General features: G+C 38.2%; 1 protein-coding gene across 2 annotated transcripts in view; it reads right to left on the minus strand.

The window, feature by feature from the left end:
• RBM47 (RNA binding motif protein 47) overlaps positions 1 to 9,084 on the minus strand; it is a 237,747-nt gene extending 228,663 nt beyond the window's left edge. The window contains exon 1 of one of the 2 annotated variants that reach the window (XM_079919112.1): positions 8,984 to 9,084. The gene's annotated coding sequence lies outside the window, so the exon portion shown is untranslated. Of the gene's footprint in view, positions 1 to 8,041; positions 8,065 to 8,983 lie in introns of those variants that run through there. The other variant, XM_079919113.1, reaches the window with a different exon arrangement.
• Positions 9,085 to 27,733: the final 18,649 nt, after the last annotated feature.

The raw sequence follows: 27,733 nt of genomic DNA on the forward strand, positions 1-27,733 counted from the left end.
AGCTTACTTCGGTTAACCCAACCTCCCACTCCATCCCTTCCCCCAGACCCCTCCCCCTTGGCAACCACTAGTCTGTTCTCTATGTCCGTGATTCTGTTTCTGTTTCATAGATAGGTTCATCTGTGTCATATTTTAGATTCCACATATAAGTGATATCATATGGTATTTGTCTTTCTCCTTCTGACTTACTTCACTTAGTATGATATTGTCTAGTTGCATCCATGTTGCTGCAAATGGCATTATTTCATTCTTTTTTGTGGCTGAGTAGTATTCCATTGTATATATATAATACATCTTCTTTATCCATTCATTTAGGTTGTTTCCATGTCTTGGCTATTGTGAATAGTGTTGCTATGAACATAGGGGTGCCTGTATCTTTTTGAATTATAGTTTTGTCTGCATGCATATGTTTTTTTGATACCCTGTTAAGCATGATCCTTATAGCTACCACATGGCTGAATTTTGCTTTTTCACCAAATCTGGCAGTTTCTGCTTTTTTTTTGTTTGTTTTTGTTTTTAGTTTCTGCTTTTTAATGGGTACATTGAGCTTATCACATCTAATGTTCTTATCTTACACGATATTGATCAATTTAGATTTTTGTTTGCTCTTTTCCTTTTTCTCTATATTTGCTCATTTCAACAAGTTAATATACTTTCCATTATCTAATTTGGCATATCTCCTGTATTTTTTCCCATTCTATCCCTTTCCCTATCTTCTATATCAGAATATATGTCTCTAGTATTATTTGAAAATAACCCTGAGTTGCAGTATAACTCCCACTATAATGTTCTAATCCAGCCCTGCTGACCACCACCCCATCCCCAACTCCCCTCCATCCCACAGCTAAGACCTTTAGGACAGTTCTACTCACTTTCCTTTTCCACTATTCTCCACGTCCCCATGGATCATCTTGGACTCCTCCTCCACAGACCGCGATAGCCAGAAGACCTGTTGCTTCCTGGCCTCAGTTTTTTAAAATCTTCTATTTAAATCAATTAATAAGTCCATCCTTACCTATTTCATGGAGTGGTTGGAAGCTAAAATGAGAAACCTTCTGTGAAAGCACTTTGTGAACTGTGAAATAATGTCCAAATACTAGGGAGGGAGGATGTGTAGGGAAGACTTGGCTGGTCTTGATCACAGTGGACAGTTGTGGACAAGGTGAGATTATAGTCTCTGTGCTTCTGTGCCAGGTAGAAAAAGTGCTCCAGCTCTATTACTCAGTACAAAATCACCACTATTTGAGATTGATCTCTCTCAGCCAAGGTATTTTATTACAGGGTACGTGCATTTAATGGACACATTTTAAAAGATGATATCCTAAACGTCAGAATCTATTAACAACGTAGAAAGCTAAATATCTCACAGAAATGGGACTCTGAACAGTAAAGTTCTGATAGGATAGGACACTTTTGAAGTATGGAAAACTGCCTGGAAATAGCTCCATGAAATGTGTCTGAGTCCTCTCAGAGTTCCAGGCAGAAGACTGAGGGATCAGGCAGTACCTAAAAGAAGAGAAAGTTAAAAAAGAAGCCAGCACATTTTCACTTTTTCGTAGTGTTGCCTCCTGCCTGTGCTGGTTAAGAAGTTTGTGGTGTTACATGGACTCAAGCCAGGACATAACACTGTACCAGCGCTGTCATGCAGAAATATAATGAGAGCCACATGTATAATATTAAAATGTTCTAGTAGCCACATTTTTAAAAAGTAAAAATATGAAATTAATTTTCATAATATATTTTATTTAACCTAATATATCTACAATATTGTTATTTCAATATGCCATTAACATGAAATTATTAATGAGATATTTTCCTTTCTTGTTTTCTTACTAGGTCTTTGAAATCTAGTGTGTATTTTATACTTGGAGTATATCTTAATTTGGACTAGCCACAGTTCAAGAGCTCAATAGCCACATGTGGCACGTGGCTGCCTGATTGGACAGCACTGCTCTGCCGTGAGGATGGTAAATACAGCACAGTCTTGGACTCTCCCACACCTCACCCCAGGTGGAAGTCACCCATCAGCCACAGCATCCTTCCTTAATGAGGCCTGGTGTGGTTTCCTGATTCTTGTCACTAGAGAGAGCCTGACGGTCAGGCCCTCTATTAGAGTTGGCGCCTCAACAGAAGGCAAACTTCAGCAGAAGGTTATTTTCATGAGGGTGGGACTTTGGTCTGTTTTATTCACTGCTGTATCCTAACACCTAGAGCAGTGCCTGGAACGTAATGGGCATTCAATAGATACTTATTCAATAAGTTATATCTACTTGTCATCCTCGTTGTAAAGCTGGTGAACACAGCTCATTTCCAGTCATTATTACTATCTGAGAATAATTTTAAATTAAGCCTAAACTTTATAGAGAGAACATTTTCAAAACTTGTAAATTAAAAGAAAATTCTAATCAGTTTTAAAACTGAAAAGAGCCAATCCATCTCTTGTGTCACTCACTGCGCTACTACTGAAAACAAATTTTAACCTTTACAGATTTACTAGAAGTAGACGTTACACTATGACATAAAAAAAAGGAAATCAGCCCATGGCTGTATTTATCACAATGCCTATAATCACATTGTTTGCTGAATATGTGACTGCAGTACTATACAACAAAATCTAACACTTTGCAAAGTTTTCTAAACTTTCAGTCTATTTCTTAACAAATTCTTTGAAGAAGCACAGGATCAAACGAACAGGTGCATTCAGAGCAATTGGTCACAACACTTGAGTCAAGTCACTGCCTTTTAGAGTTTTAAAAAACATCCTAATAGAACCTTAATTTTATGATCATTATCATGGTTATTATCATAACTATTCTTTGTTGAGTGCTTATTACATTCTAAGGATGATGCTAAGGGTTTCATGCACATTATCTCATTAAAGCCTTAAAATAATGCTAATAGTCACTTACTTAAAGTCATCTAGCTAATACATGAAATAGCCAGGATGAAAATCCTGCTCTGCCTGACTCTCAAGTCTAGAATCTTGTCCACTCAGTTTGTCCACCCTCCCCACTTTTGTAGTGAGAATACTTAAGTCCCCCCAAATCATGTGATTTGTCCAAGATTATACAGCTATTAAGCGGCAGAGTCAGAACTAAAATCTACATCTCCGACTCTCAGGACCACATTCTTTTCTCCATACAACGCAGTTTGTTCATAAGCGAAGCATGCGATAATAATTTATTCAAAACATATATTTAAAATAATTTAAATTAGAATTTGACCTTCACCTAGAGAAAACTAGTGATTACTGATTTTTAGTCTATTTTGCCACTAACAGCAAAGTATTGTTTTGGGCAGCCAGGATGGGGATTTGGGGAAGCAGAATCAAGGCAGTCAGTAGGGTACATAATCATTGATCCTGGTCCCAAACTAAGCGAATGAAGTGAACCATTATCTGTGACAGTGGTCAGAGAGTACATGTTACTAGTAGAGGGACTCCACAGAAATCCTTGGTTGGAGCTAAGAAGCATGAAATGTGATTTAAAGGGGAGAGAGCTGTCCTGGGTTGCTCACAGAGTGGAAACTGTCTCTCCAGATCCCTCCTGAGGGCTCTTCCCACACCTTCTGCCCACGTCTTTGAATCTCCAGCATGGGCTGGGTGATTCCTGGATGGCTGTGGGCCAGAGGCCGGGGGAGTGTCCCAGCCCTGGGTGTTTTCAGGGCTGCCCTGAATGTTCAGCTCTGGAAAGCAGCAGGTGCCTTGTCAATCTCCATAAGCCCCAGGAGAACTTAGAACAATGGGCTTCTCAGTCCTGGCAGTCCCGCTGCTCTCCTCAAGGCCACCTCTTTTCCATTTAAGTCCCTTTTTATTGAAGCCAGTTGAATGCTGTCTTATCCTCATTAAGGGGGCTTGGGCTTCTCCCGGCTACAGTTAGATTTTTATGCCACCTGGGCATAGAAGCTCACTTCATTTCCAGTGTCCCACCATTCTGGTAAAATTTTCACTTTGAAGTTCACAATTAATTTTTGTTCAGCAAACTATTAGATGAAAGGAAAACTACACTGGCACACAACAGTAAAAATACTAGCTGAGTTATTCAGAAAGTCCAGTGCAAGAGACATGGTGACTAATAATCAACTGTGGGAAGTAACTGTCTCAGCTCAAACACCTGAAATTGTTCCTATAACTCCCCTTGCTGGCCAATGTGAAGAGTGACACAAGAAAGAAAATTGTACACTTCCTGTTCTCCAGGATATTTCTTCCTTTTACCATGTATCCAAATACCTCAAGGTTAGAAAAGACAAAATGGTTAGAAAAAAAAAAATGGTAAGAAAAAAATCTAGTATGAGGGAAACTAAAATGAACAGCTTTGTTTGCTATGTTTTTGAGGGGTCAGCTATTCAAGTGGGAAATGCAATAATGTAATCACTTTGATGGAGAAGGAAGTGTCATCCTGGGTATGAAAACTACATGCCATTCACCCTCACTTACCTCATAAGAAAGAACGTAAGTTACATGGGCAAGATTTATATCCATAGCACCAGGGATTCTAGCTATTTCAATGCCATGACATCAGCTAATCTCAGGGTAGTGGGTGAAAATGAATTATATTTATTGAATCTGGCACTAATCATGAGGAATTGCAAACACAAGAGTACCATCAATTCAGTTATCTCAGTGAAATGACATTTTTAATTCAGAAAGAAAATCCCTGTAACATATACATATTGAGAAATTAAATACTGGCACTACACTCAATTTATTTAATCTTAGGGAAAGGCGAAATGGGGAATGTAGTCCACCAAGTACACAGATTTCTGACAGTTATACTCTTTAGAATGTTTTGGAAGATATAAGCAGGTATCAGCTATAAAAACTCATTGTCACTTAAAATTAAAGTACTAGTTCCTATGCCCCTGAGTCTTGTCTTATAATAGCAGATTTGTTCTTTCTTGAGGTTCTGCCAGTTAACAGTCCCATCTCTAAGGCAGCTTCTGGTCTTACCCCATAAACAAATTCTGTATAATCCAGAAAGGGTTTTCCTCCTGGTGGTTAAATTACTCTAAGAAAATAAGCTTATTTGAATGCCATTTAGAGATTTTACATTAACTTCCTGAAGTTCTCCCATGTTACTTAATACTTTTATGTTCTTCTAATAATTTGCAAAATGATATCCTCATGGCAATTATATTCACTATTGCTGATCAGGAGTGATTGTATATACTACAGGATATCAATGATTATTCATTGGTGATATGGATCAAAATGATCAAATATCAGATCATTCCCCCTAAAATGTTAAAAATCTGCCTATCCCTGCTTCAACTCATTTATCCTGTGTGGTTAATAATGCTGTTAAGCTCTTCCAATGACACCGGGCATTGCAATCTTTAAGATATGATGTCTAAAACAAGGACAACAATATAGTATTTAATGGTCAGATGAAGCTGGAGTACCATATAAGATTGAGGGACCTGGATCTGTCACATTCTAAAAGTGGCACTTTCAAATGGGAGGACCAGATTGCAAAGGTGAGACCAGGATACAGCAAGCGGACTCAAAGCATGTGATACCAGGAAAACATGACTCCTACACCTTCTCCTTACTTATCACCTTCTGTTTTCACCTCTCTCCCCTTACAGTTTGGGTTCCATGGCCCATTACTGCAGCTACTTTCTTATAAATAGCTTTGTCATCCTATCTCCATTTAGTTCTTCCATCGCAACTGCCAGGCAAAAGACTGGCTCTGGATCAAATCACCTCTTCCCTTCTCTGCTGAGCTCCCCAGGCTGCTCAGCTTGCAGGAGAAATCATACAACTGCATGGATTGATTCCACCGAGACTAATGGTCTTCAACCTCAGCCTGGTAGTCATTTCGTATTTTCCTAGGTCGCTCTCTCTGTCTGCCATGCTTCACAGGATTCAGCTTCTCTTCACTTTCCTCAAACCTCTGACATCAGCACGAAATCTGCCTTCTTACCCAACAGAGAAAATGGTGCTATTCAGAGAGGAGCTCTTTCATTTTCCTACCTCGAGGGGTGTGGTGGTAAATTACTGATAACTGACAGTCTTCAGGGTGGGATGTGGGGGAGTTCTGATCTGCTGTGTCTGCCAATTTCCATGGTGTAAATATTCCCATTGTGGCTGAATTCAAGCTATTAACATAAGTTAACCAGATCTCAAAATTCCTGAAAGTTTAACAATTGGCTCTGGTGAGCTAGTAGGAGCTGGCAGCAGCACACACTGCGTGAAACCCAGAAACAAATGCATCCAAAACATCCTCTCCTTCCCTCTCAGTTACAATGAAAGAGACATCTCTCCTGTCTTCCTTATCTATCCAAAGTGAATGCCTCCTGCCTTCTGCAATATTTTGTTCTATCAGTTAAAACCCTTCTCTTGCATCTTGAAATTCTTTTTTTTTTTTTTTTGGCTGCACCACGAGGCATGCAAGATCTTAGTTCCCTGCCAAGGGATTGAACCACCAGGACCACCAGGGAAGTCCCTCTTGCATCCTCAACTTTCCCCTCTTTATTGGCTAGTTCCTTTTATCTTTTAAATTTAGCTAACTCCCTCCCACTCTTTTTGTTTAGTTTGTTTGAAGAAAACTTCATTTGATCTCACATTTCTCTTCAGCTATGTCACAGACCCATTTCTTCAAAGGATTGTTTCCACTGCCTTATCTTCAGATCACTCATTTACCTACTAAAATCTGGTTTTCCACTGAAATCCCAAAATTACCAACAACTTCCTTGTTACTAAATTCGATAGAGAATTCTTGGTCCTTGTCTTACTGACTTCTTTTTAGCATTTGACACATTTGACCACTTCTTCTTTTCTTTGGCTTCTGTGACACAATGAGCCTCTGATTCTCCTCCTTCCTCTTGGCTTCTGGCTCCTTAGTAGGCTCCTCCCTTTGGTTCGTTTCTTACTTGTTGGTGTTCCTCATGATTCTATCCTGAGATCCCTTCTCTTCTTATTATACTTTCCCTGGAACTCATCTCTTTCCATGGTTTCAATTACCATCTCTAGACTCACTGGTCCATGGCTCCAGGCCAGTCTTCTGAGCTTTAGACATGTACCACCCACTGCCCACTATGCATATTCATGGGGATATCTTTAGAGGCACCTCAAGCCTAATATTTCTAAAATTGAAATCTCCCCTTCTGTGCTCTCAGCTCAGTGAATGGTCCTGAGTTGCCTATGCCAGAAACAGAATAATCCTTGCCTCCTTCTCTCTAATATCGCATTCCAATGAATCACAAAGTCCTGCTGATTCAGTTCCAAAATCTCTCTTCCTTCTACCCATCATCCTCCCTGCCACCACCCTGGTTCAGTCACACTATCTCTCACCAAGATTTTCCTCCTAACTAGTCTCCCTGCTTCCAGGCTTGCTCACCCTAGTCCATTCTCCATTCTGCAGTAATCTCTCAAAAACTCAAATCAGGTCATGTCACTTACCTCCTTAAAACCTTTTGATGGTTCTCCATTGTTTTGGGGATAGAGTTCAAACTCCCTGATGTGACCTGTGAGCCCCTGTGTGGTCTGACCCCCATCTGGGGTCTCTCTCTGCTTCCCACCCTGTTCCCATTGATCTAATTTTTTTTTTTTTCAGATTCCTAACTATGCCATGTGCTGATTCATCTCTGATCCTTTGAATATACTGCTTATTTTGCCAGGAACACCATAATTTACTTCCTGCTGCCTCCCATCCCTCTTCCTCTAACTAACTCTTACTCATTCTTAGAACTTACTTCCTGCATAAATGCCACTAACCTGGCTTCCTTCACTTTTCCCACTATTGCATTTAACAAAATGTACTACAATGATTGTTTTACTTGTCTATCTCCCTCATAGATGCTAATCTCCATGAAGGCAGGAACCGTGTCTCTTCCCTTCACCACCCCATTGATTTTAATTATGAAACCCCATATCCAGTAGCAGTCAGTCCCCATCCACTCCCCATGCCCAGTCCCTGGCAAACACTAATCTACTTTCTGTCTGTATGAAATTCATCTCCCTCAGCAAGTTCACAGTGAGAAATATTGAGCCTGGGCCTAACTACAAACTTTTAGAATAAGAATATTGTTAGTGACTTACGGCAAATGATTAAACCCTCCTGTGTCTTATCTTCCTTAATTTTGAAAGGATGCCTACTCATTCAAGGATGCAGGCCATAAGAGGACCTGTAGGTTTTTTTTTTTTTTTTTTTCCGATACGTGGGCCTCTTACTGTTGTGGCCTCTCCCGTTGCGGAGCAACAGGCTCCGGACGCGCAGGCTCAGTGGCCATGGCTCACGGGCGCAGCCGCTCTGCAGCATGTGGGATCTTCCCGGACCGGGGCACGAACCCGGGTTCCCTGCATCGACAGGAGGACTCTCAACCACTGCGCCACCAGGGAAGCCCTACGACCTGTGGTTTTTAATAAGGCATTCATCGCTCAATTTCTCGTCTATTTTCTTGGTCAGTTTACAGAATTTCCAATTCCACGAGTGTTGATTTCACAAGTGTTGCCCGAAGCAAAACCTCTCATTACGTTTCAAAAACCTCCTGTTTTGCTATGGCTGGCTCCTCAGGTCCCTGCCTTCTGCCTAGGATCCTCTCTGTTCTCTAGACATGAATTTCTTCCACTCTGATCTCAAGGAACTTAGATCCCTGCAAGTTTACCATTTAAAAACTTGTCTTACATTAAATATTTTATTGTTCCCATCCAAAGCCTATTTATAATTAAGACTTTTTTTAGACTTTCAGTTTTTGTTTTCAGAAATATGTAATGAAAAAAGCAGTGAAAATACAATAGACATTATTGTAAGGGTCAAATACATCCACCATTTCCAAGAACTCCATGGCTGCTTTGTGAATTGTAATTGGAGAAATAGGCAGATTAATTAAACTTTTCCTCCAATATCATAGGTAATGTTAATTGAAAACTATGAAGTACCAGGTACAATGCTAAAACCGTTATTTACATTAGTCTTGAACTCAGGACAACCTTGAACTTGCTGCAACTCAGGGCAGCAAGGTAGGCAATATTGCTACCTACCTTTTACAGATGAGGAAACTGAAGCTGAGAGATTAAATGACTTGCCCAAGTTTACACAGCTAGTAACTAAAGGTGGAACCTTGGTCAATTTCTGACGACAGAATCCAGAATCCATTATGTTCTTTCTGGAGAAAAAAAAATTAATGGTAAAAGTTAAATGGTAGCTTAATCGCAAGCCGTCTACCCTGAAAAATAGAATTAAATTCTGATTTAAATATTTATGGCATCCAATTTGAATATGTATTTGATAATAGAAAGATATAAATATTTACGTAGGTGAATACATGGGCACCTTGAGAAACACTCGTATTTCCTAACCACAAATTTCATTGCTTCTTCTGATTGTTAATATGCTATCACAGGATAGGACTGAACTGGGGAAGTTCAACAGTGAAAAATGTCTGCTATTAAGCTGATTGAAATCCCTCTCATTTCCTTCCCATAATGCTAGATGCACATAGCTAAACTGAGTCATTTTCATTTTCGTAATAATTTCAATTAGCGGCATTTAGATCTCTGGCACATAGCAGGCTCACTAAATATCTATTGAATAGATTAATGGGTTTGCCCCTTTTCACAACTCTATCACACTTAATCCTAAAGTCGGGACCTGCAAAAAGAGAAGTTTGAGATAAAAGAGTACTAAGGATTGCAATTCTAGGAGTCTGTACATACCATTCAGTCCTAAATTATATACCACACTTGCTCCCTAAGTGCTTCATTTACTTTAGTCTTGTTTCCTGAACCAGATTTCAAACAAGGACTGTCATTTATATAAACCCCATGGAACCTAGTACAGTGCTGGTCTTATAGTAGATAATCTATCAAAATGCTCATCATGTTCTCTTACTGGTATCGGTTTAATAAATATTTGTTAATATGGTTATGAAAATTATTATCAAGTTGATAAATTTCATTGGAACCACCAACAGCCTGTTTCCTTCTAATTTTCATAAACTGAACTTTAATTTTCCCCCAAGTTAACACTAGTGTAGTAGATAATTTACAACTTAAAATTTTAAGCCAGGTAAATATATACAATGTAATAAATAGCATTATAAAGAATTACTCTGATGTCACCTTTATGTTTATGAGTCAGATAAAATTAATTTGTTTGCATGGTCTATGTGGTTGTTTTTTTTTTTCTATGCGGGTTTGATCTCAGCCATGCACTAGCATTTTTTTCTCATACAACTTTTTGATTAAGATATAATTCAAATGCTTAAAATTCAACCTTTCAAAGTATACAAGTTGTGCAACCATCACCACTAATTCCAGAACATTTTGATCACCCCAAAAAGAAACCCCATATCCAGTAGCAGTCACTCTTCATTCTTCCTTCCCCCCAACTCCTGGCGACCAGCAATCTATTTTTTGTTTCTATGGATTTTCCCATTCTGGACAATTAATATAAATGGAATCATACAATTGGTGGCCTTTTCTATCTGATTTGTCTCCCTTAGTATGATGTTTTCAAAGCTCAATCCATGTTGCATTATGTATCAGTCCTTGATTCTTCTCTATGGGTTGAATAATATTCCATTATCTAGATAAAGACATTTTGTTTATTTGTTCATCTGTTCAGATTGTTTCCACCTTTTGGCTATTGTGAATAGTGCTGCTATGAACATTCATATACAAGTTTTTGTTTGGACACCTTTTTTTTTTTTTAAAGAAGATGTTGGGGGTAGGAGTTTATTAATTAATTAATTTATTTTTGCTGTGTTGCATCTTCGTTTCTGTGTGAGGGCTTTCTCTAGTTGTGGCAAGTGGGGGCCACTCTTCATTGCGGTGCGCGGGCCTCTCACTATGGCGGCCTCTCTTGTTGTGGAGCACAGGCTCCAGACGCGCAGGCTCAGTAGTTGTGGCTCACGGACCTAGTTGCTCCGCGGCATGTGAGATCCTCCCAGACCAGGGCTCGAACCCGTGTCCCCCGCATTAGCAGGCAAATTCTCAACCACTGTGCCACCAGGGAAGCCCTGGACACCTTTTTCTCATTTCTCTTGCACATATATCTAAGAATGGCATTGCCGAGTAAAATGATGATTTTATGTTTTCGTTTTTGAGAGAACTACCAATCTGTTTTCCAAAGTAATCGCACCATTTTCATTCCCACCAGCAATGTATAAAAAGCGTTCCAGTTTCTCTGTCCTCACCAACACTTGTTATTTTCCTCTATTATTATTATTTTTATAATCATCCTAGTCGGTGTGACGCGGTATCTCATTGTGGTTTTGATTTGCATTTTCGTAATGACTAATGATGTTGAGTATCTTTTCATGTGCTTATTGGCTATTTGTGTATTTTCTTTGGAAACATGGCTATTCAGATCCTTCGCCTGTTTTTTGATAGGGATATTTGTCTTTTTTATTGTCAGTTACAAGAGTTCTTTATAATTTCTGGATACAAGTCTCTTATCAAATATATTTGAAAATATTTTCTCCCATTCTGTGGGTGTTTTCATTTCCTTGATAGTGTCCTTTACATCGTTAAAGTTTTTCCTCTTGATAATATATATTTAAACATTTGATGAAGTCCAATTTATCCATCTTTTTGTATATTGTACATGTACTAAATTAAAACTTTTTCATGTGTAATCATATACATTATCCACCATCATTTATACAGAAGCAATACAAAAGATTATAGATTTAAGTAGTGGAAAATAACAATTTCCAAGTAATCAAGCATATTAAATAAGAACTCACAGTAGATACAGTTAATCTTAACAAAAATTAATCAGAAATTTTCCTGTCTTGAGGATAGTAAGTAAAAATATAATAACATACATTTCCTTTGTATGTTGCATTAAACTCAGTGACTTTTTCATAGCATTTGCTTAATCTTTATCTGTAGATAGTCCTTCTGTAATATTTTTAGCAGGTAAGATGAATTTTGATAAACCCATTATATATCTTTCTTTTATTTTCAGAAATATAGTCAATTTTAAGTTGTCCTGTTCAAATAAAGTAGAAAGAAGTAATAGGCAAGATTAGAGCTATTTCCTTATTCAGTAGTTGATGTTGGAAATTTTATTCAAGGCAACATAATGTCAAGGTAGTTCCTTATCAGACCTACTTAGTACCTTCCTTGAGCAGATATTTCAATTTGAAAGCATTTTAACAACTATATAAACTGTGTACCCAGAGAAATAGGACAGCAGCAGAATTCAAGAAGAGAACAAAGAAACAAAGATCAAGCAGGTTTGCCAAATAGTAGGTCCCTGTGTTTGAAACAACTGGAGAACTTTGTAGCAATTCCATTTTAGAAGTTTTCTGTAAACTAGAGTTTAACATCCAAAGCACAAAGCTCAATTTGGAGATGAAGACACTGTTAAATTATTGGGTTAAATGGATCGCAGTTACAGAATCCTCCATAACCAGCATTGCTTACTTTCCAGTATCATAATTTATTCTAATCCTCTATTAAATTCAAGTTTCTGAGAAAAAAATTGAAAGTGATAAAAACATATTCTCCTAAAGAAGACTTTGCTTTAAAAAAACAATTAACAGAAATTAGAATGAAGAGGTTTTACATGGATATTGAAGCAGAAGCTATTTTTAGTTTTCAATAAAATTAGGAAGATTGGCTGTGGGGCATTGGTGGTTCCTGAAATATAATTTACTTCATGTTGTCAAATGCCCTTTCAGATTGTACCTTTCATTCACAAAAGAAAATCTCTTTCAGCAACTAGAGGTGAGAACAGTTTGACATGGCACATATACAAAATCATGTGGCATCGTGGTTGTTCTTTGGGGACAGTGGTGCCCAATCCTTTCTCACTCTCATTTCAGTTGAATATTAAAAAATGTTTTGTCATCAGGAGGTTTGTCCACTTAAGATTCTTAACAGCCGGTTGACATGGCTATGAAAGGAAGCCTGCCTTGCCAGGGAATGATCACTCTGGGTTTTCCTACATTTTGAAAGTTGGTGAGTGTGTCTTTCCTTGGATTCTCTGAAATCCTTTTTGGTGACACTCGCTTGTTTGTGACCTGGGAACATACAATGGCTGCTTTTCAAATTGGGGTACCAATGTAAGCTTTGTGATGGCAGAGACTGTCTTATAACTTCTATAGCCCCAATGTCTAAAATAGTCTGGTGAGGTGTTTATAAATAATTATTGAATAAAAGAGAAGAGGAAGAAGGAAGAGAAGGAAGAGAAAGAGAAAGGGGGAGAGAGATGGGGGGAAGAAAGAGAAAGGGAGAAGAGAAAGTGGGAAGGTAAAGGGGAAAGAAAAAAAGGAGCAGAGTAGAAGAAGTAGTAGGGGGAAGGTGTATACATTGATACTGCATCACTAGGATTATATGGTGGTGGGGAGGAGATATGCAAAATTAAAGGACAAGTATAGGACTATTTGGGGAGGATCAACTTTACCCAGAAAACGGAAGTGGGAAGCAGAATATTATATTAAAATAAACATAAATATGTGATAGAGGAAGATGCAAAACTTGTTATTAGATAAGAAACTTATTCCCTGCCTCCACAGACTCATAGAATCTCAAATTGGGAAGAAATCAGAGAAGTTGCTTTGTCACAGCAGCCATATCAGAAGCTTTAAAACGGGTTGGCAAACTTTTTCTGCAAAGGGCCAGATAGTAAATATTTTAGGCTGTAAAGGGCAGAGCCTCTATCACAACTGCTCCATTATGCCACTGTAGCATAAAAGCACCACACACAATATGTAAAAAAATGTGTATGGCTGTGTGTCAATAAACCTTTACTGACAGAAACAGGTGGTGGGACATATTTGGCCTGCGGGCTGTGGTTTGCAGACCCTACTTTCATATTTCCCACAATATCCAGACAATGCTTATAACCACTGTTAACATCTGCAGTAACAGGGAACACACTACTTTTCAAGGAAAACTATTCCATTTTTATATAGCTGTCATTATAGAAAGGCAGTTTTATATTGAGTCAAAATACACTTTGGTGTTGTTATGGACTGAAAGTTTGTGTCCTCCCAAAATTTTGTATGTTGAAATCTAATCCCCAAAGTAATAGTATTTGTAGAAGGGACCTTTAAGGAGATACCTAGGTCATCAGAGTGGAGCCCTCATGAACGTAATTAAGTGCCTGTATAAGAAGAGGCCAAAGAACTAGGTCACCTGGGTGTTTTCCTCTACCATGTGAGGGTATAACAAGAAGTCAGCAGTCTGCAACCTAGATGAGGGCTGTCACTAGAACCTGACCATGCTGGCACCCTGATCTCAGACTTGCAGCCTGCAGACTGTGAGAAAGAAATTTCTGTTTATAAGCCATCCAGGCTATGGTACTTTGTTATAGCACCTGAACTAAGACAGGTACTATCTTAATGTTTATTTGTTTATTTTTGTTGTTGCTGTTTAAGGTGTTGTAATTCAATGATTTAGACCAGGATGTTTTGTTTTTTTAGACAGCTTCTGCTTCTACTCAAGATGGAGTAACAATGACTTGATTTACTCTCCCACCTGAAACAATCAAAACTGAACAAAATATAGGAAATAACAGAATTCAAGATATTGACACTAGGCAAACAAGGACAATGATCCCTGAGAGATGGGAAACAAATGAGGTAAGGCCACAATTGCCTGCAGCTTACTGCCTAGAGAAAATTTCCAGGCCTCAGAGAGTTGGGAACCCAAGTGGAACCCAGCAGTATTTCCCCAACTCTCCCTTGGAGTTGCTGGTCCAAGGGAGCCAAGGTCAACAGAATTCACAGAGCGGATTCCACGATCAGAGAGAGCAGCACAGAGAGACACCTCTGGAGATGTGCAGAGGGTCCCCTTTAGTTTTTGGCTGAGTGCCGATCTGTGAATGTGTGTGAGGAAATTACCCAGGGTCAGGAAAAGAACCACCTGAAAGGATTAGAGGGAAGAGTGACCAGTTCTTGGAGCTCACGAAAGGCCAGAAATAGTCCCTGTTCCTAACAGACAGACTGGAAAATCTCATAATTTGCAAAGACTGGTTATAATTCTAAGAAGAGTCTTGTCTCAGGGGTGGGGGAAAATTATTCCTAGACTAAATGCTGCTCTGGTCCTGGATAAATAAACTTAAGAGTTAGATCTGAAAGGATCTGTTTCCAATAAGCTTAACTGAGTTCTAGAACAAAGCTCTGGAACTCAGTTAAGATCTTTATACTACTTATAAAATTATGAAAATATTCAGGTCTTCACAAGGTAAATTTTACAATGTATTGTATCCAGTCAAAAATTGCTGAGCATGCAAAGAAGCAGAAAAATACAATCCATAATGAGGAGAAAAATCAATTAAAACTAACCTAGGGATGAAACAGGTGATAGAATTAGTAGACAAGGATATTAGAACATATGTTCAAGAAACTAGAGAAAAGACTGAACATTTAAGTAGGGAATGGAAGGTGTGTGTATATATATATATATATTTGTATTTTATTTATTTTTTTAATACAGCAGGTTCTTTTCTTTTTTTTACTATTTTATTTTGAAATAATTTTTTTTATACAGCAGGCTCTTATTAGTTAGCCATTTTATACATATTAGTATACATATGTCAATCCCAATCTCCCAATTCATCACACAGACACACACACACACCCCACCCGCCGCTGCTTTCCCCCTTTGGTGTCCATACATTTGTTCTCTACATCTGTGTCTCAATTTCTGCCCTGCAAACCAGTTCATCTGTACCATTTTTCTAGGTTCCACATATATGCGTTAATATTCGATATTTGTTTTTCTCTTTCTGACTTACTTTACTCTGTATGACAGTCTCTAGATGCATCCACGTCTCTACAAATGACTCAATTTCATTCCTTTTTATGGCTGAGTAATATTCCATTGTATATATATACCACATCTTCTTTATCCATTCGTCTGTCGATGGGCATTTAGGTTGCTTCCATGACCTGGTTATTGTAAATAGTGCTGCAATGAACATTGGGGTGCAAGTGTCTTTTTGAATTATGGTTTTCTCTGGGTATATGCTCAGTAGTGGGATTGCTGGGTCATATGGTAATTCTATTTTTAGTTTTTTTTTTTTTTGGTACGCGGGCCTCTCACTGCTGTGGCCTCTCCCATTGTGGAGCACAGGCTCCGGACGCGCAGGCTCAGTGGCTATGGATCACGGGCCCAGCCACTCCCCAGCATGTGGGATCCTCCCGGACTGGGGCACGAACCCACGTCCCCCGCATTGGTAGGTGGACTCTCAACCACTGTACCACCAGGGAAGCCCTATTTTTATTTTTTTAAGGAACCTCCATACTGTTCTCCATAGTGGCTCTCTCAATTTACATTCCCTCCAACAGTGCAAGAGGGTTCCCTTTTCTCCACACCCTCTCCAGCATTTGTTGTGTGTAGATTTTCTGATAATGGTCATTCTGACCGGTGTGAGGTGATACCTCATTGTAGTTCTGATTTGCATTTCTCTAATAATTAGTGATGTTGAGCAGCTTTTCATGTGTCTCTTGGCCATCTGTATGTCTTCTTTGGAGAAATGTCTATTTAGGTCTTCTGCCCATTTTTTGTTTGTTTGTTTGTTTTTTGCAGTATGCGGGCCTCTCACTGTCGTGGCCTCTCCTGTTGCAGAGCACAGGCTCCGGACACACAGGCTCAGCGGCCACGGTTCACGGGCCTAGCTGCTCTGCGGCATGTGGGATCTTCCTGGACCAGGGCACAAACCCGTGTCCCCTGCATTGGCAGGCGGACTCTCAACCACTGTGCCACCAGGGAAGCCCTGTTGGGAGATTTTTAATCACAGTTTCAATTTCATTACTTGTGATTGGTCTGTTTATATTTTCTATTTCTTCCTGGTTCAGTCTTGGAAGGCTATACCTTTCTAAGAATTTGTCCATTTCTTCCAGGTTGTCCATTTTATTGGCATAGAGTTGCTTGTAGTAGTCTCTTAGGATGCTTTGTATTTTTGTGGTGTCCATTGTAACTTCTCCTTTTTCATTTTGAATTTTATTGATTTGAGTCTTCTCCCTCTTTTTCTTGATGAGTCTGGCTAAAGTTTTATCAATTTTGTTTATCTTCTCAAAGAACCAGCTTTTAGTTTTATTGATCTTTATTATCATTTTCTTTGTTTCTATTTCATTTATTTCTGCTCTGATCTTTATGATTTCTTTCCTTCTACTAACTTTGGATTTGTTTGTTCTTCTTTCTCTAGTTCCTTTAGGTGTAAGGTTAGTTTGTTTATTTGAGATTTTTCTTGTTTCTTGAGGTAGGCTTGTATAGCTATAAACTTCCCTCTTAGAACTGCTTTTGCTGCATCCCATAGGTTTTGAATCATCGTGTTTTCATTGTCATTTGTGTCTAGGTATTTTTTGATTTCCCCTTTGATTTCTTCAGTAATCTCTTGGTTATTTAGTAACGTATTGTTTAGCCTCCATGTGTTTTGTTTTTTACGTTTTTTTCCCCCTGTAATTTATTTCTCATCTCATAGTGTTGTGGTCAGAAAAGATGCTTGATATGATTTCAATTTTCTTAAATTTACTGAGGCTTGATTTGTGACCCAAGATGTGATCAATCCTGGAGAATGTTCCGTGTGCACTTGAGAAGAAAGTGTAATCTGCTGTTTTTGGATGGAATGTCCTATAAATATCAATTAAAGCTATCTGGTCTATCATGTCATTTAAAGGTTGTGTTTCCTTACTAATTTTCTGTCTGGATGATCTGTCCATTGGTGTAAGTGAGGTGTTAAAGTCCCCCACTATTCTTGTGTTACTGCTGATTTCCTCTTTTATAGCTGTTAGTATTTGCCTAATGTATCGAGGTGCTCCTATGTTGGGTGCATATATATTTGTAATTGTTATATCTTCTTCTTGGATTGATCCCTTGATCATGATGTAGTGTCCTTCCTTGTCTCTTGTAACATTCTGTATTTTAAAGTGTATTTTAACTGATATGAGTATTGCTACTCCAGCTTTCTTTTGATGCCCATTTGCATGGAATATCTTTTGCCATCCCCTCACTTTCAGTCTGTATGTGTCCCCAGGTCTGAAGTGGGTCTCTTGTAGACAGCATATATACGGGTCTTGTTTTTGTATCCATTCAGCGAGCCTGCGTCTTTTGGTTGGAGCATTTAGTCCATTCACATTTAAGGTAATTATCAATATGTATGCTCCTATTACCATTTTCTTAATTGTTTTGCATTTGTTTTTGTAGGTCCTTTTCTTCTCTTGTGTTTCCTACTTAGAGAAGTTCCTTTAACATTTGTTGTAGAGCTGGTTTGGTGGTGCTGAATTCTCTTAGCTTTTGCTTGTCTATGAAGCTTTTGATTTCTCCATCGAATATGAATGAGATCCTTGCCGGGTAGAGTCATCTTGGGTGTAGGTTCTTCTCTTTCATCACTTTAAATATATTGTGCCACTCCCTTCTGGCTTGTAGAGTTTCTGCTGAGAAATCTGCTGTTAACCTTATGGGAGTTCCCTTGTATGTTATTTGTCATTTTCCCCTTGTTTTAATAATTTTTCTTTACCTTTAATTTTTGTCAGTTTGATTACTATGTGTCTTGGCGTGTTTCTCCTTGGATTTATCCTGAGCGGTACTCTCTGTGCTTCCTGGACTTAGGTGGCTATTTCCTTTCCCATATTAGGGAAATTTTCAACTATAATCTCTTCAAATATTTTCTCAGGTCCTTTCTCTCTCTCTTCTCCTTCTGGGACCCCTATAATGAGAATGTTGGTGTGTTTAATGCTATCCCAGAGGTCTCTTAGGCTGTCTTCATTTCTTTTCATTCTTTTATCTTTATTCTGTTCCATGGCAGTGAATTCTACCATTCTGTCTTCCAGGTCACTTATCTGTTCTTCTGCTTCAGTTATTCTGCTATTGATTCCTTCTAGTGTATTTTTCATTTCAGTTATTGTATTTTTCATCTCTATTTGTTTGTTCTTTAATTCTTCTGGGTGTTTGTTCTCTAATTCTTCTAGGTCTTTGTTAAATATTTCTTGCATCTTCTCAATCTTTGTCTCCATTCTTTTTCTGAGGTCCTGGATCTTCTTCACTATCATTATTCTGAATTCTTTTTCTGGAAGGTTGCCTATCTCCACTTCATTTAGTTGTTTTTCTGGGGTTTTATCTTGTTCCTTCATCTGGTACAAAGTCCTCTGCCTTTTCGTTTTGTCTGTCTTTCTGTGAATGTGGTTTTCCTTCCACAGGCTGCAGAATTATAGTTCCTCTTGCTTCTGCTCTCTGCCTTCTGGTGGATGAGGCTGTCTAAGAGGCTTGTGCAAGCTTCCTGATGGGAGGGACTGGCGTTGGGTAGAGCTGGGTGTTGCTCTGGTGGGCAGAGCTCAGTAAAACTTTAACCACTTGTCTGCTGATGGGTGGGGCTGGGTTTCCTCCCTGTTGGTTGTTTGGCCTGAGGTGACCCAGCACTGGAGGCTACAGGTTCTTTGGTGGGGCTAATGGCAGACTCCCGGAGGGCTCATGCCAAGGAGTACTTCCAAGAACTTCTGCTATCAGTGTCCTTGTCCCCATGGTGAGCCACAACTACCCCCTGCCTCTGCAAGAGACCCTCCAACACTAGCAGGTAGGTCTGGTTCAGTATCCTATGGGGTCACTGCTCCTTCCCCCTGGGTCCTGATGCACACACTACTTTGTGTGTGCCCTCCAAGAGTGGAGTCTCTGTTTCCCCCAGTCCTGTTGAAGTCCTGCAAACAAATCCCGCTAGCCTTCAAAGTCTGATTCTCTGGGAATTCCCCCTTGCTGGACCCCCAGCTTGGGAAGCCTGATGTGGGGCTCAGAACCTTCACTCCAGTGGGTAGACTTCTGTGGTGTAATTGTTCTCCAGTTTGTGAGTCACTTACCCAGTGGTTATGGGATTTGATTTTATTGTGATTGCAACCCGCCTACCATCTCATTGTGGCTTCTTTGTCTTTGGATGTGGGCTATCTTTTTTGTTGAGTTCCAGTGTCTTCCTGTCGATGATTGTTCAGCAGTTAGTTTTGATTCCAGTGCTCTCACAAGATGGAAGGTATATTTTTATACCTACGTTGAACTTCTAGAGATGAAATTAAAATGCCTGATATTAAAAAAAATTACACTTGGAATTAATGGCAAATTAGACATTATGAGGAAATGTAAAAGCATAGTAATAGAAAAAAATTCAAAATTAAAGAGAGAGAGAAAAAGACTAGGGGGAAAAAAGAGCAACAGTGAATTGTGGAACAACTTCAAGTGGCTAAAAATATGTATAATTGGAGTCACTGAAAAAGAGGAGAGATCAGAGAGTGGAAAAAATACTGAAGAAATAATGGCTGAAATTTTTCCAAATTTCCCAAACTTGGTGAAAACTATAAACCCACAGATATAAGAGGTTCAATGAACCCAAGCACAAGAAACATGAAGAAAACTACACCAGGGATAAATAATCCAGGATAAAGAGAAATTGTTGAAAGCTATCAGAGAAAAAATAATTATGTACAGAAGAACAAAGATAAGTTTATTAGTAATTTATTGTACCACAATAATTACCCCTAAGCCTAATGGTTTAAAATAACAAGCATTTATTATCTCACCATTTCTTTGGAGCAGGAATGCCAGAGCAGCTTAGTTCACTGGTTTTGACTTAGGGTCTCTCTTGAGGTCATAAGCTATCACAAAGGGCTACAATCACTGAAACCTTCTCTGGGGTTGAAGGGTCCCTTTCAAACATCATTCAAGTTCTATGGTACAAGGCTTCAGTTTTTTGCTGGCTATTGGCCAGAGGCCTCAGTTCCTCACCACATGGGTTTCTGCACTGGTAAGTGCTCTTACCACATGGCAGCTGGTTTTCCCCAAAGAGAGTGAAAAAGGGAAAAGAGTGAGGCAGAAGCCACAATGTCTTTCATAACCTAGCTTTAAAATGAAATACCATCACTTCTGCCATATTCTGTGGTTCACACAGAACAATCTTGATACAGTGAGAGTGAGAGAGAACTATACAGAGACATAAAAACTAAGAGGCAAGGATCTCTAGAGGCCATCTTGAAGAAGGGGTACCAGTCTGCCTTCTGGGCCCAAATGATTCACCTCCTTCCCAAAGGCAAAATATATTTACTTTCTTTCAAGGCCTCCAAAAGTCTCATTCCAAAGTAAGCAGAAGAAAGGAAATAATTAAGATCAGAGTGGAAATCAATGAAATAGAAAACAGAAGAAAATAAACAATAGAAATAAATCCATGAAACCAGAAGATAGTTCTTTAAGAAGATAAATAAAATTGATAAACATCTAGCCAGACTAAACAGGAAAAAAAGAGAGGATACAAATTACCAGCATTGGAAATGAGAGAGGTGACATCACTACAAGTATTATAGCCGTTAAAGAATAATAATATTATTAATAACTTTGTTCCAATAAATTTAATAATGTAGATGAAATGGATAACTTTCTTAAAAGACACAAACCAGCAAAGTTCACTCAGGAAGATGCTGATAACCTGAGTAGCCCTATATCTATTAAAAGATTGAATCTGCCATGAAAAAACTTTTTCACAAAGAGCTCCATGTCCAGATGTTTTCACTGTTGAATACCGTTAAACATTCAAATAAGAAATTATACCAATACTACACAAAGTCTTCTAGAAAATTGAAGAGGATTGAACACTTCTTAACCAATTCTATAAGAACAGCATTACCATGATACCAAAAGCCAGAGAAAAACATTGTGAAAAAGAAAATTACAAACCAATATCCCTCATGAACATAGACACAAAAATTGTCGACAAAATTTTGGCACATTGAATCCGGAAAAAAAAGCATTTATTTGAGGAATATAAGATTGGTCTAAAATCTGAATATCAGTCAATGTAATTTACCATATTAACAGTCTAAAAGAAAGCAAAAAAAAAAAAAAAGATATAAATCTAGGGCCAGGACTAAGGTGAATTAAGTGATGCAAGTGAGGCACTTACCTCAGGCACAAAATTTAAGGGGGCACCGAAAAACTCAGTAATCAAGATAAATGATATTTTAGTGTAATATTTTAAAAAATTAAAATTAATGCAAAACATTCTTGAACAAAATATCAAAATTTTAACTAAAGGAAGGGTTGGCATGACTGAGTTTTCCTTTTGCCTCAGCTCTAGTATAGCTCAGTCATTGTTAGATTTCATTCATAAAAAATTCTAGAAAATGCAAACTAATCTATAAGGACAGAAAGCAGATCAGTAGTTGCCTGGGGCTCAGAGAGGCAAGGAGAGGGAAAAGGGAGGGATTACTAAGGGTCACAAGAAAACTTCTGGGGGTATGTTTATTATATTGATTATGCTACATGATTTCTCAGAGATATACATATGTCAAAGTTTATCAAATGATATGCTTTAAATATGTGTGGTTTATTTGATATCAGGTCTACATCAACAAAGCTGTTTAAAAAAATAAAAACAATGGCTTTGTGACCCTGGGAAAGTACGTTTTTAAACATCATTTTCTTTATGTCTAAAATAGGAGTAATTGGGGTACCTATCTCATAAGGTTGGTGTGGGGATTAAAAGGGTACAGTGAACAGTCAGTGTAACAACATAGCCCAGTGTGAACTCCAGAATTAGATTCCTTGGGCTTGAATCCCCACTCTATAACTTACTATCAGTATGACCTCAGACTAGTTACCAAACTTTATGTCTAGGAATAACAGTACCTAACTCATAGGTTTATTATCAGGATTGATGACAAATATTTCTATAAAGCTGTCTTGTACATAGTAAGTGGTCAATAAATCCTAGTTGTCATCATTATTTATTTTTATTTGCCAAACGGAATGATCCAGAACAAGTCAGATGTTTTTCTTGAAGAATTTGAAAATGACTGCTCTAGGAGATTAATAATACTCAGATCTTTTGGCCATTTCTCAGCTGTCAGTTTTCAGACTTCTCACCCTTGTTGGCAATTACCCTTTGGAAGTGTTCCAGTTTATTGATATTATTATCCTTTTAACTGTGATGTCTGTGTCTGTCTGGCTACTAATGGAGGGGAGATTTTACCCCCTCTGTCTATAGCTACTTTGCTCTGAACACTGCTTCCATTAAAACACCTTTTTCATAGCTACACTTCACTGTTAATAACATTTCAGGCAAGGTTTAGCCCTAAAGCTTTTTTATATGTGCTGCCATTCAATTCTGCTTACTTTATTTTTTTATGTCAAAAGAACAAGGTCTTACTTTTTTATTTATTTTTTTACAACTTTAATGGTTAAGGTTTTTCATTGTTGTTATAGTACATTGTTTCTTTGTGTCTTTCATTTCTTTGGTGTGCTGCCCACTGTACTTGAAATATTATTTGTAGGAATAATTTGAGGTCTAGGTGAAGGGTTCCTTCCTCAAAAGAAGATTTGCATTTATTTTTGCCAGGTCCCTGGGGGGCACAACCAACATGAGACCAATAGGTCCAAGTTGTGAGATTCCCAACTCATACAGAAAGTCTGTCTGAAGTCTCATTTACTTCTGGTTCAGCCTGACCCTAAGGGTGTATCCCTTTGGGCTTCCAGCATACTGTGGGGAAGGTCTCTTATTAGACTTTGCATCTTCTGGCAGATCTGTGCTTTCATTTCTGACCTCCTCACCGGTCAAGGCCACCTCAACGAAGGTTCAGATTTACTGAGATCAACAAATACCCTCAGAGCAAAAGCAGATTCTGTATCCTGAGCACCTTTCTGGGTTCCTGGGTTAGCTTTAGTTTTAGCCTTTTAATTCCTTACTATTTTGAAGCATCCAGTTATTTTTTTCCAGAATTAATTTTTCTATGGGAACACTGACCTGAAAAGCCTTGTCCACCATGACAGGAAATGAAAATTCACCCATACCTACACCAACTCTTTGAGAAGAAAACAGAACCAGAGAAAACCAACCAGAGCCTATGAAAAGCAGCAGGTCCTTCAGAGTATGTTGTGTGGCACTGTGCAGAGCAGAGAGGAGAAAAGTGAGGGGACCACAAGGGTGTATATGAAGTTGTGGTGAAGGAAGATGAGAGGCTCCTAGAAGCCTCTGGGTGCAAGAGAATTTTAAATAGTGAAGATTATTTATTTATTTATCTATATATTTTTAAAAACAGTGACAATTTAATATAAGAGCTATTATGTACTTGTACTTGGACCCCCTTAAATGTTTGGGAGAACAAAGAGAAAAGTTTCTATTTTGGCTAACTTCTTTAAAATGATATCATTCTAAGGTTGTGCTATAGAAATCTCTGCTTTATCAACCTTATATGTACTTGTTTACTACAGCTGATTAAGAAAGTAAAAAGGGAGGGAAGACACAGAAAGGAGGGAGAGAGGAGCAGAGGCAACAAGAGCAAGGCTGCAAAGACATTTATTGTGTCAGTAGTGTTAGCACCTGTTTCATGTGAGAGACAGAAGAAGGTTGAATGAAACATGAACTCTGGCCTGTAGAAGCTCATTGTCCAGCGACAGGGGAGAACACTACATCATCAAATAATTCTAATACAATCCAGATCTAACGAATTTTATTAAGCATCAGCTAAGTGCCAGATGCTTTCTAAGAAAGAAAAAAGCAACACTTGACATCTACTGATTGACCTTAAACTTATAGCTATGCTTGCATGTGCTCAGAAGCTGGCCTAGAGCTCACTGCTAGTCAAGTTATTCTCCTTTGGACATAAACAATCTCACAAAACACCAAAATCAGTCAAGGTCACTCTGGGACCACGAGAAAGTGAGATAAAACAAGACCACTTCATAATATTGTCCAAGCATGGACAAAAACAAAGTCACCATACAACCCACAAAATACCAAATAGCTCCATTTCCCAGCTAATAGGACTCAGTACTGCTTCCTTACCTTTAGAATTTAACCTCACTCTACTCTTCCTATAAATAAATATTGAATTATCCCATCATTAACTGTCCCTGCATTCTGACAGCACTCAATCCGGAGTGAACCTGCTTTTTTGACCCTCCCACAAATCACCCAATCACAGCCCAAATCCTGTAATAGGCCCTTTCTAACACCCTCCTACTGAGAGGCCTCCCTCTTCCCATGGTGTGCATACTCCCTCATTGCAATGAGTGATAAACCCAACTTATTAAACTGCAGGTGTGTTCTTAGCTTTGGCTGGAGGGCATTGCCATTTGAAATGTATTATTTAATGTAATTTTCATAACAAAAGCATAAGCCTGAATTTACAGATGATCTTAAGGCTGCTAGAGGTTAATTTAATTCAGAATTACAGGCAGAAAGTGACAAATCTGGGATTTGAATATAGGCCCTTAGAATACTTCTCACTATCTCAAATGACAGAAGACAGGGAGCAAGATAGAAAAAAGAAAGTCCAAAAATAGACAAAAGATTTTTTTCCTCACTCTCTTTAACTGTCACTTTCATGGAGCAATATCTCCATCTTGTGATATTTTATAATGCAGGTTTTTAATAATTTGGATCTTGCAACTATAGGCAATCATTCGTATGCCACCAAGATTTAAGAGAATATTTTCTTGTTATTTGCCCCATAGGCAAAGTAAAATTGAGCCATTCAATTAAAAACTATAGTTTATGAGGAGAGAAATATCTTTTATTGTCATCTACAGTACTTTTTTTCCCCTTGAAAGATAACCCTATTGCCTCCTTTCACTTTAAAATAATGCCCTTCCTTAAGATGACTAAAATCACATAGAGCATATTGGTTGTCTCTGTGTCAAAGATAGGAGTGAGAGACTTTTCACTGAATAATCTCTTATATTTTATTTTATTTATTTACTTTTTTGCGGTACGCGAGCCTCTCACTGTTTTGGCCTCTCCCGTTGCGGGGCACAGGCTCCGGACATGCAGGCTCAGCGGCCATGGCTCAAGGGCCCAGCCGCTCCACAGCATGTGGGATCTTCCCGGACCAGGGCACAAACCCGTGTCCCCTGCATCGGCAGGCGGACTGTCAACCACTGCGCCACCAGGGAAGCCCATCTCTTATATTAAAAAAAAAATTTTAAACCATGTGAATAAATTACCAATTCAAAACACAAAGTAAAAATTTTTAAGGTCAAAAATAAAATATACATCTATACCCCTTTTACTTTTTTAAAGATAAATGCTTGCACTGCTGGTGGGAATGTGAATTGGTTCAGCCACTATGGAGAACAGTATGGAGGCTCCTTAAAAAACTAAAAATAGAACTACCATATGACCCAGCAATCCCACTACTGGGCATATATACCCTGAGAAAACCATTAATTCAAAAAGAGTCATGTACCAAAATGTTCATTGCAGCTCTATTTACAATAGCCAGGACATGGAAGCAACCTAAGTGTCCATCATTGGATGAATGGATAAAGAAGATGTGGCACATATATACAATGGAATATTACTCAGCCATAAAAAGAAACGAAATTGAGATATTTGTAGTGAGGTGGATGGACCTAGAGTCTGTCATACATAGTGAAGTAAGTCAGAAAGAGAAAAACAAATACCGTATGCTAACACATATATATGGAATCTAAGAAAAAAAAATGTCATGAAGAACCTAGGGTTAAGACGGGAATAAAGACGCAGACCTGCTAGAGAATGGACTTGAGGATATGGGGAGGGGAAGGGTAAGCTGTGACAAAGTGAGAGAGTGGCATGGACATATATACACTACCAAATGTAAAATAGATAGCTAGTGGGAAGCAGTGGCATAGCACAGGGAGATCAGCTCGGTGCTTTGTGACCACCTAGAGGGGTGGGATAGGGAGGGTGGGAGGGAGGGAGACGCAAGAGGGAAGAGATATGGGAACATATGTATATGTATAACTGATTCACTTTGTTATAAAGCAGAAACTAACACACCATTGTAAAGCAATTATACTCCAATAAAGATGTTAAAAAAAAAATAACAAGGAGCCAGATATAAATACAATAGAGGAAGACAAACACTTCATGCTGGAGCATGTGAATATAGCAATGAATATATTCCCAAATAATCATACTATCTGGACTTCAAGAAAATCTTTTCTGAGTCACTTGAAAGAGTATAATTATAAATCTAAAACAAAGTAGCATTGGCATATGGAGCAAGTACTGTACTGACATACTTATGCTAAAAAAAATATTTGTTGTTTATCTGAAATTCAAGTTTAACTGAGCATTCTGTAAATTATCTGGCAACCCTAGCTAAACATCCATTTAAAAAAATCATAGACAACTCATCATTTTACCAGCAGATGGCTCCCCAAATCTAGTTTAGAATAAGATAGTACACGCAGACCTAGTGAGGAGTCATTATTGTTTCAGGGTTTTTGTTGTTTTGAGTGTTTATTTGTTTGATTGGTTTGTTGTGGGTGGGTTAGTTTTTGTGGGGGATGGAAATTTTAATTTAGTTATACAAAAACATAAAACATTCCTTCCAGCCATTTCATATGATTCTTCATAATCCTTAACTTTAGAATTAAAATGAAAAAGAAATAAGTTAATTTTTAATTTTTTTTTATATTTGCTCAAGCATTTAAATGCTAAGGCAACATGTATAATTTCAGTGTAAAGTGGCTCTGACATTTCACAAAGGAATTTCATACCAATTAAATTATGTATCCTGAGCTTTAGGGCAAAGCTCTCCATAAAAACCATACCTTTACCTCTTTCAGGCAGTCTGATTTGCTAGGATATTCTAGCATTGAGGCATGAGCTCTGTTTTTATTTATTTATACCTTTTTAAAAAAATTGAAGTATAGTTGACATATAATATTATATAAGCTACAGGTGTACAATATAGTGATTCACAATTTTGAAAGGTTATATTCTATTTATAATTATTATAAAATGTTGGCTATATTCCCCATGTTGTACAATATATTCTTGTAGCTTATTTTATACATAATAGTTTGTACCTCTTA

Source organism: Stenella coeruleoalba (assembly GCF_951394435.1).
Source record: "Stenella coeruleoalba genome assembly, chromosome: 4".
Taxonomy (NCBI): domain Eukaryota; kingdom Metazoa; phylum Chordata; class Mammalia; order Artiodactyla; family Delphinidae; genus Stenella; species Stenella coeruleoalba.